This window comes from Notamacropus eugenii, chromosome 3 (genome assembly GCF_028372415.1).
Source record: "Notamacropus eugenii isolate mMacEug1 chromosome 3, mMacEug1.pri_v2, whole genome shotgun sequence".
NCBI classification, from domain to species: Eukaryota; Metazoa; Chordata; class Mammalia; order Diprotodontia; family Macropodidae; genus Notamacropus; species Notamacropus eugenii.
In genome coordinates, this window is record NC_092874.1 from 308,598,021 (window position 1) to 308,608,750 (window position 10,730).

The 10,730-nt window shown below is 41.5% G+C and overlaps 1 long non-coding RNA gene across 1 annotated transcript; it reads right to left on the reverse strand.

The window, feature by feature from the left end:
* Positions 1-1,081: 1,081 nt before the first annotated feature.
* On the reverse strand, positions 1,082-10,429 carry LOC140496584 (uncharacterized). The gene is made up of 2 exons (XR_011964317.1): positions 8,648-10,429; positions 1,082-8,219 (listed from the first exon to the last, which is right to left on the reverse strand). It is a non-coding gene; the product is annotated as an uncharacterized lncRNA (long non-coding RNA).
* Between the last annotated feature and the right edge of the window lie 301 nt (positions 10,430-10,730).

Genomic DNA, 10,730 nt, shown 5'->3' on the forward strand with positions numbered 1-10,730 from the left:
GCAAGGATGCCCATTCTCACCACTATTATTTAATATTGTCCTAGAAATGCTAGCTATAGCAATAAGAGAAGAAAAAGAAATTGGAGAAATTAGAATAGGCAATTAGAAAACAACTAACACTCTTTGCAGATGATGTTACACTTAGTGAGTCAACTAAAAAAACTAGTTGAAACAATTAACAACTTAATAAAGTTACAGGATATAAAATAAAGCCACATAAATCCTCAGCATTTCTATATATTGCAAACAAAGTCCAACAGAAAGAAATGAAAAGAGAAATTCCATTTAAAAGAACTGCAGACAACATAAAATACTTGGGAATCTGCCTGACAAACTGAGGGTCTACCTCAAAGATATTGCAGGTTCAGTTCCAGAACAATGCAATAAGGCAAATACCTCAATTAAGTGAATTACATGATTTTTTTTTTTGTTTTCCAGTGCATATAAATGTTAACTTTACACTATACTGTAGTTAACCATATACTATACCTACTGTAGTTAGGTATGCAATAGTATTATGTCTTTTAAAATGTAATGCCTTAATTTAAAATACTTGATTGCTAAAGAATGTTAACTATCATCTGAGCTTTCAGCGAGTAGAAATCTTTTTGCTAGTGAAGGGTCTTGCCTGGATGTTGATGGCTACTGATCAGTTGCTAATGGTTGGAGTGACTATGACAATTTCTTACAATAAGACAACAATGAAGTCTATTGCATTGATTAACTCTTCCTTGCATCTGACAGGCTATTAAATGGCCTGATTTCAATATTGTTTCTCAGGGAACAGGGAAACTTAAGGAGAGGAAAAGAGGTGGAAAATGGTTGGTTATTGAAGCAGTCAGAACACATACAACATGATTAAGTTTGCCATTTCATATGGATACCGTTCGTGGCCCCTACCCCTAAAGCAATTACAGTAGTAACATTAAAGATTACTGATCACAGCTCACCATATCATATAATAACAATATTGCAAAAATTACCAAACTATGACACAAAGACACAATATGGGCACATGTTGGAAAAATGGCACCAAATAGACGCATCCAATGTGGGGGAGCCATGAACCTTTGATTTGTAAAAAAAAAAAAAAAAAAAACCAACTCACAATACCTGCAAAATGCAATAAAGCAAAGTGCAATAAAATGACACCATATACCAAGAGAAGATCAAAATGGGTAAATACTTCAGACATAAAGGGTGATATCAGAAGCAAATTAGGGGAACATGGAAATTTTTACCCATCAGATCTTTGGATAAGGGAAGAATTTATGACCAAACAAGAGATAGGGAGGATCATGGGAAGTAAAAGGTATAGCTTTTATTACATTAAATTTAAAAAGGTTTTGCACAAACAAAACAAGTGTAGTTCATTTAGAAGAAGTTAGAAGAAAGCAGGAAACTGGGAAGAAATTTAACAAGTATCTCTGATAAAGGTCTCATTTCTCAAATAAATGAAGGACTGAGTCAAATTTACAAGAATACAAGTCATTCTCTAATTGATAAATGGTCAAAGGATATGAACAGGAAGTTTTCAGAAAAAGAAATCAGAACTATCTATAGTCATGTGAAAGAAATGTTCTATGTCACTATTGACTAGAGAAATGCAAATTAAAATAAATGCCTCAGACAAATCAGAGTAGCTAACTTAACAGAAAAGGAAAATGAGACATATTGGAGGGGATGTGGAATAACTGGGACACTAATGTGGAAATGAACTAGTTCTCCATTCTGAAGAGCAATTTAGAATTATGCTCCAAAGGCTATATCCTCTGACCCTGCAATACTGATACTAGCTCTATATCCCAAAGAGATCAAAGAAAAACAAAAAGCCCCCACATGTACAAAAATCTTTATAATAGCTCTCTTTGTGGTGGCAAAGAATTGGACACTGAGAGGATGCCTGTCCACTGGGGAATGGCTGAACAAGGTTCAGTATGTGAGCATGATGGAATATTATTGTACTATAAGAAATGATGAGCAGCATGGTTTCAGAAAAAAACCTCGGAAGAATTACAATGAGCTGATGCAAAATGAAGGCAACAGAACCAGGAGAATAACGTTCACAGTAATAGCAGTATTGTACAATGACTGGCTGGAAATGACTTAGCTATTCTCAGCAATTGAATCATTATCCAATATAGTTCTGAAGGACTTGTGATGAAAAAATGCTATCCACTTTGAGAGAAAGAACTGATGGAGCCTGAATGCAGATTAAAGCATAATGGTTCACTTTATTTTTCTTGCTTTTTCTTTAAAACATGGCTAACATGGATATAAGTTTTGCATAATTTCACATGTATAATTTATATCACATTTCTTGCCATCTCACTAGGTAGTTAAGAGTGGGAGTTTGGAACTCAAAAAAATTTTAAAATGAATGTTAAAATAAATAGTAATTTTTAAAGTGACTACGTGACTTGTCCATGGTCACATAATTAGTAAGTGTCAGAGGCAAAATTCAAACTCAGGTCTTCATGATCCCAAGTTGAGGTTCAGCATTATGTGATCTTCCATCTATAACTCTCTTTCTCTATCTCCCTGTCTCTGTCAGACTCTGTCGTTGTCTCTTTCCTCCACTGCCCCCAGTTCATTCCACTCCTACACATTGGTATCCTTGCACACCACTTAGCACATAGCTAAGTAGGCAGTAGGCACCTAGTAGGTCCTTTCAATGAAATGTCTGATCAGAATAGCTCCAACCCTTATCCCTTTCCATGGGCTAATTTCCACCCTTCTCCTCACCCTTCACCCCGTCTTCTTCCCTCATAGTCAGACTATATTGTCTCCTGCTCTATCTCCAGCACAAAAGCAAGACTTTTATTCCCTATTCCTTCCCCCTGGACCAGTGGTGTTGGAGCCATTTGTCCTAACAGTCCAATTCACCTAAATGTCTGGAATGAACCTGGCATCTTTCTACTTTGCCCTCCCTCATGAAAATGACTACTTCGTTGCCACTCATGCCTGACACAATGATACATATGGCAGTGAATGGACTTTTAGAGGGGCATTGAGACCTTCATTATGACCCCAATATTAATTAATGAGACAAGACAACTCTATATTTGCCTCTGTCAGGAAGAGAAGAATTATTGGTCTTCTCAGAGGCACACTCTGCTCAGTAAATACAGGAATAAAAGTGTCAAATCTTTGCATAGCATTTCCCATCATGGGATGTCCAAAGGCCCTTTCTAGTCAATCTTCTTTGCTTACCAAAGCACTGTTCCTGGCCATTCTTGCCTGTTTGCATTCTCCTCACTCTTCAAAGCCCAGTTGAAGAAGTAACAACAGCTTCAAGTGCTCATGTTCATAAGGCATTTTATAGCTTACAAAGCTCTTTGAAAACAGAGTACAAGCATCATTTACATGCCCATTTCACAGATGGGAATACAATGCTGGCTGTTCTTTCATGCTGTTGCCATATATACACATCAGATCATAAGTAGGAGGAAGAACAGGAATACTCCCTACTCCCTAATGCCCCTCCTAAACCTTCCTGCTGCCAACCTCGCTAAGCCACTTCTCCTCCTTTGAGGTGGACTCTATCCAGATTTGTCATACTACCTAGACTTTGCCTGAATGTGGGAAAGACCCTTCCCCTCCTTGAGTCTTAGCTTCTGCCACTATTAAGTAAAGAGAGTGGTCTTCTTCATGGACCCTTCTAGTTTCCCCCATCCTATGGGGGAAAGCATGTTGCCTTGCAATTTTATGACTAGAGACCATTGGAGTCAAAATTGAACCAAGGTTTTCTTTTTCCAGGACTACTATACCACACTGTCCTTCAGGTGAAAGCAGATGGTTAAGAGCAGGGTAGCAACAATCACAGGGCAGGAGCAGTAGACTCCAATCAATGAACCCCCACTAGGAAGGTGAGGATGAATCCGGTTATTCAGTTGGAAAGGGACTAATACCCTTCTAAGTAGGACATAGTACAATTAGGAGACAAAGATGACACAGAAGAAAGAGGGACAGGAAAGAAGGAAAATGATTCTATTGCACCGAGGTGGAAAGCCAAAAATGGACTATGTCGAACCACCCAAGGGAAAGGAGGGCATGTGGTATGGTGCATTAGCTAGTAAACTGTTCAGGATCTGGGGGCTTTCTGAAGTTTTGCTTTATTGGGCTCAGGCATGGGGTCACAGCACAGGCCTTGGTGATGGTAGCAGAAGAACCATGGCATGAAGAAGGGTGGGATAGTGGAAAGAACACTGGATTTAGAATCAGGAATGATGGACTGACTCATGGGCCTGCAACTTTTTAGCTGTATGATCTTGGGGAAGCCATTTCCCTCTCTGGGCCTTGATTTCCCTTTCTGTAAAATGAGTGAGTTGGACCAAATGACTTCCAAGGTCCCTTCCAGTCATAAATGAAAGGATCCCAATATCCAAGTGGTGGTGGAAGATGGCTAGAGATTCAAGCTTAGAACTACATGATATTCATGGTCAGAATTGCTGAACATTGCTTAAAGGAATAGAGGTAGAAGACCTATCCACAGAACAGGTCATGATCCACTGAGAAGCCCAAACAGCCCCAAGTGGAGGAAAGCAGAAGGCAACCTGTATTGTTCAGGAATTAGGAGCTTGGCACCAGATATTCAGAAGACTTGGTTGAGATAAGGAAAATTCGGGGGGGAGGAGTCAAGATGGCAGAGTAGAAAGACACACATATGCTAGCTCCGAACCCACAGCCCATAAAATATCTGTAAAGAAGAACTCGCAACAAATTCTGGAGCAGCAGATGCCACAGAACAATGAAGCAGACGAGATTTCTATTCCAGAGAGCCCTGAAAACCTGACACGAAAGGTCCTTCACACACTGGACCCAGAGAGGAGCCCAGCCCTGCCTTGGCCTCGTGGCACTGAGGGGAGCAGATCTGAGGTAGCTTCAGGGACAGAATGGCCAGCGGCCACACAGGTCCCTCCACCCACAGGTGACAAGTGTTGGTGAAAGAGTCTTTGTGGGTGGCCGACAGGGGAGTGGGGTGTCCCCATGGCTCGGGCCCCCTCAGGAGGCAGCAGCAGGAGCAGCAGCAGACAGGGGCTCCCCAAGTAGGCAGGAGCCCAGATCCATTGTTGAAGGTCTCCACATAAACCCCCTGAGGGAACTGAGCCCTGTGAGGCGGCCCTGCCCCCACCTGAGCACCTGAACTTAATCTCACACTGAATAGCAGCCCCGCCCCTGCCCAAAGCCCTGAGGCTGGGAAGCAGCATTTGAATCTCAGACCCCAAGCACTGGCTGGCCAGATCTGGAGGCCAAGTGGGTGTGGAAGGAAAACTCAGAAGGCAAGTCACTGGCTGGGAAAATGCCCAGAAAAGGGAAAAAAAATAAGACTATAGAAGGTTACTTTCTTGGTGAACAGATAATTCCTCCCTTCCTTTCTGATGAGGAAGAACAATGCTTACCATCAGGGAAAGACACAGAAGTCAAGGCTTCTCTATCCCACGCATCCAAAATAAATATACCATGGGCTCAAGCCATGGAAGAGCTCAAAAAGGATTTTGAAAATCAAGTAAGAGAGGTGGAGGAAAAACTGGGAAGAGAAATGAGAGAGATGAAAGAAAAGCAGGAAAAGCAGGTCAACACCTTGCTAAAGGAGACCCAAAAAAAAAATGCTGAAGAAAATAACACCTTGAAAAATAGGCCTACTCAATTGGCAAAAGAGGTTCAAAAAGCCAATGAGGAGAAGAATGCTTTCAAAAGCAGAATTAACCAAATGGAAAAGAAAGTTCAAAAGCTCACTGAAGAAAATAGTTCTTTCAAAATTAGAATGGAACAGATGGAGGCTAATGACTTTGTGAGAAACCAAGAAATCACAAAATAAAACCAAAAGAATGAAAAAATGGAAGATAATGTGAAATATCTCATTGGAAAAACAACTGACCTGGAAAATAGATCCAGGAGAGACAATTTAAAAATTATGGGACTACCTGAAAGCCATGATGAGAAAAAAAGCCTAGACATCATCTTTCATGAAATTATCAAGGGAAACTTCCCTGAGATTCTAGAACCAGAGGGCAAAGTAAGTATTCAAGGAATCCACCAATCATCGCCTGAAAGAGATCCAAAAAGAGAAACTCCTAGGAACATCGTGGCCAAATTCCAGAGTTCCCTGGTCAAGGAGAAAATATTGCAAGCAGCTAGAAAGAAACAATTCAAGTATTGTGGAAATACAATCAGGATAACAAGATCTAGCAGCTTCTACATTAAAGGATCGAAGGGTGTGGAATATCATATTCCAGAAGTCAAAGGAACTAGGACTAAAACCAAGAATCACCTACCCAGCAAAACTGAGTATAATAGTTCAGGGGGAAAATGGTCTTTCAATGAAATTGGGGACTTTCAAGCATTCTTGATGAAAAGACCAGAGCTGAAAAGAAAATTTCACTTTCAAACAGAAGAATGAAGAGAAGTATGAAAAGGTAAACAGCAAAGAGAAGTCACAAGGGACTTACTAAAGTTAAACTGTTTACATTCCTACATGGAAAGAAAATACTTGTAACTCTTGAAACTTTTCAGTATCTGGGTAGTGGGTGGGATTACACACACACACACACACACACAGAGCACAGAGTGAATTGAATAGGATGGGATCATATCTTAAAAAAATGAAATTGAGCAGTGAGAGAGAAATATATCAGGAGGAGAAAGGGAGAAATGGAATGGGGCAAATTATCTCTCATAAAAGAGGCAAGCAAAAGACTTTTCAGTGGAGGGAAAAAGAAGGGAGGTGAGAGAAAAACATGAAGTTTACTCTCATCACATTCCACTAAAGGAAGGAATAAAATGCACACTCATTTTGGTATGAAAACCTATCTTACAATACAGGAAAGTGGGGGAGAAGGGGATAACCAGGGTGGGGGGAGGATGGAAGGGAGGGCAATGGGAGGAGGGAGCAATTTGAAGTCAGCACTCATGGGGAGGGACAGGATCAAAAGAGAGAATAGAAGAAATGGGGGGCAGGATAGGATGGAGGGAAATATAGTTAGTCTTACACAACACGACTATTGTGGAAGTCATTTGCAAAACTACACAGATATGGCCTATATTGAATTGCTTGCCTTCCAAAAAGAATGAGTGGGGAGGGAGGGATGAAGAGAAGTTGGAACTCAAAGTTTTAGGATCAACTGTCGAGTACTGTTCTCGCTACTAGGAAACAAGAAATACAGGTAAAGGGGTATAGAAAGTTATCTGGCCCTACAGGACAAAAGAGAAGATGGGGACAAGGGAAGGGAGGGATGATAGAAGAGAGGGCAGATTGGTGATAGAGGCAATTAGAATGCTCGGTGTTTTGGGGTGGGGGGAGGGAACAAATGGAGAGAAAATTTAGAACCCAAAATTTTGTGAAAAATGAATGTTAAAAGTTAAATAAATTAATTAAATAAAAAAGAGGAGATAAGGAAAATTCTACTTTGCTGCATCTACTGAGCCATGGACACAGGAGAGGTTTTCAGCTTGATAGGGGCTTGGAATCTCTTCAACTGAAGATCTGATTTCTCTGTACCATCCTTACTAACTTCCATAGAACCCTGTGGACTCTATCTGTGGCAGAGTTCTCTAAGATAGACTTTACCAATAAATAATAGCCCAGTCAAAAGTCAACAGACGCCTGTTAGTGCCAATGTATATATTAACCAAGCAGATCTATAACTAGTGTGGGGCAACTAGACCATTGTCCTAGGTTACCAATATGGGGAAGGAGATACTTGCTCAGTGCCATAACCACTGCCTTATGCCTACCCTACTAGCGAGCCCATGCTGTTATGTGGCACAACTATCCCCATATCACCACCTTTAACATGCTACTAATGACTCTTCTCCCAAGTTCTGCCTTCCTGTAGATTGTCCACATACCCAACGTCATATTGGACCTTCCTTTGCACCATTGTTCTGGCCTCGACCTCCCCCCCATCCCCACTGCATTTGCATAACTATAAGAATCCCAAGGATATCCCAAGGATGAGTTTTGCTTACAGAAACCATCAAGTTGCAGCTGAGATGTAGGGGCAGAGCTGGAAGAAGGACTGCCATTTCTCCAAGTTTGTTTGACTTAACTGTGGGCTTCTGTGCTAGAAACTTCTGTGCTTCTGTGCTGGTCTTTATTTCATTGAGAATGTTTGCTTGCTTGCTAATCACCTGCTGAGTGGGAGCAATTAGCCTATCTTCCTGCTTTACAAAGGCCATCTTGGTTTCCAGGATTGGAGGCTCCAGGTGCCAGGGAGCTGCAGACAAGGGGAAGTCTGTTTTCAACCACAGTTAATGCTCCCTAGCCCAACCTAGTATCCCCTATGCAAATTCTGCTCCTTATCTGTCAGAAGGAAATGAGTCAGCACTAGCACTAGGGGTAAAGATGAAACCCTGAATGTGCTGTATGTAAAGGTAGAAGTAATTCAGGACCACCTGCTCCAACCAAGGTTATCTCCCTACCACTCCAAGCCCAACCACCCTCCAACACAGAACTTCTACACAGGCAGGACAAAAGAATGAAAATAGGGAGATGAAAGTGGAGGGGAGAGATCACCTTCCTATGGTGCTTAAAGATTTATAAAGTACTTTCCTCCCAACCACACTGGGAGGAATGGAATACAAAAATTATCTTCCCCATTTTACAGATGAAGAAACTAAGATTCATAGAATTTAGGTGACTTACCCAAATTGGTCACACAGGTAGACAGCATTCAAAACCACATCTTCTGACTCTAGAGGAGTTCTTTCTGTTGGATCATAGGTAGCCAATATCTTAATGAGAAAGAAGAATCAAACTCATTCAATTTGGTCTCCTGTGGACAGAACAAAGTGCAGGAGATTGCAGAGAGGCACATTTGAGCTCATTGTAAGGATGTATGTGGGGGGGGGGAGACAGCTTTTATGAAGGGATGTTGACTGAGAATATACAGCAAGAAGAGCAAATACATCCCTCTTGAACTGGGGGCACACTCTCCCCTATAATACTTCAGCCCCTAGAGAGAATAGACTAGCAGCATCTGCTTCAACAAGTTTTCTTCTGACTTTCGTATAGCTAGGAACAAAGTCACTCTGGGAGACAGCACCTTGACTGCTTCTGATTCACAGCTGCCTGATTCCCACAGGCTATTCCTCAGAACCGTACTCCCAGCACAGTTGATCTAAGTTTTTATCATGGTACTTCTTTGATACTACACAAAGTCATAGCCTTATCTCTTCTAATGGCAACATTTATTCACCTAAAAGCATGAAAGAGCCATCACAAAGAGGCAAAGAACCAGGGGCACCATTTTCACAGCCATGAGTAAGGCTGCTACTTCCTCTGTCCCTACCTCGAGGTTTACAGCAGTCTTTGCCTCATTTACTTCTGGAAAATAGAGATAGATTATGTTGCCCAATGAAAGTCAGTTCTGACTCATAAGGATAAATTTTCAAACAATTATAACTAACCTACAGTGGGAAGGGCTGCCTTAAGTAGTGAGTTCCCTTTCAGCAAGATATATAAAAGCAAACTAACACCCTATAAACAATTCTATCAATGGAATTCCTGCCCTGGTGAATTTATACTGGATAAAGTCTAAATTCCCCTTCATCTCCAAGCCTGTGAGCTATGTAAAGATAGAAATGTTTCATCTGAGTAGAAGGCCAAATTAATGCTTGATGAAGAATGAATGAAAGAAATTGTGTTATTCTAAGGTGTCAGTAACTTCTGGACCTCTTTTGCCATTTGGGTTAGTCTCTTTTTTTAAGATGTTAGTTTCTTCAGTATTTTGAGGGGTCTCCTTTAGCTGTTGATTCTTTCATGATTTTCTTGTATCACTCTCATTTTTCTTCCCAATTTTTCCTCTACTTCTATTACTTGATTTTCAAAATCATTTTTGAGCTCTTCCCTGAACTGAGACCAATTCATATTTTTCTTGGAGGCTTTGGATGTAGGAGCTTTGACTTTGCTGTCTTCTTCTGGTTGTATATTTTGATCTTCCTTGTGACCAAAGTAAGATTCTATATTCTGATTTTTTTTCCCAGTGTTTGCTCATTTTCCCAGACAATTATTTGACTTTTTAACTCTTTGCCAAGGTGAGTCTCTGCTTCTCATGGAGTGAAGGGTGCAGTGTCCCAAGCTTCAGGGGTTTTGTGCAGCTGTTTTCAATGATACTTCTAGGGACTTGGAAGTTTTTAGTTCTTCCAAAATTGTATGATCAAAGGAGAGGTGTTTACTCTTCTCCTGGCCTGTGCTCTGGTCTGTGACTGACCACAAGCACTCTTCTGCCCTGGAACTGTGAGGAGGATTCCCTCTCCACCACTGCCATAAGCTCCATCAAACCAGTGTTCCTCCTCGCCCCAGGACCACCGCCTAGGACTACAACCCAGATACAAGTACAGGCAAAGCAAGAGAATCCTGCCTCAGCAGCAGCATGGAAACCCCTGCAATTGTTCATCATTTATGGATCGAGAGATTGGGAAGCAGCTGCTGTTACCTCCCACCTCCCCTGCCCATCTCCACTTCAGCCTCCACCCCACACCCACCATCCCAGGGCTTGGGCCAGACCAAGCTCCTCTCTCCCCCAGGTCCCAAAGACTCCTCCTACTGAGCTTCTATGCTGTCTTTGGCATTTGTGGGCCAAAAAGTTTAGAAACTGCCCCAGCTACCAGTGATTCAGTTCCTGTCTGTGCTGGTGTTCTCACACTGGACTGTGCTCAGCGTCCAGGCTGGTGTGATAGATACTCCTCATCAACCTTCCAGGGTGTCTTGGGCCAGAGATTTGTTT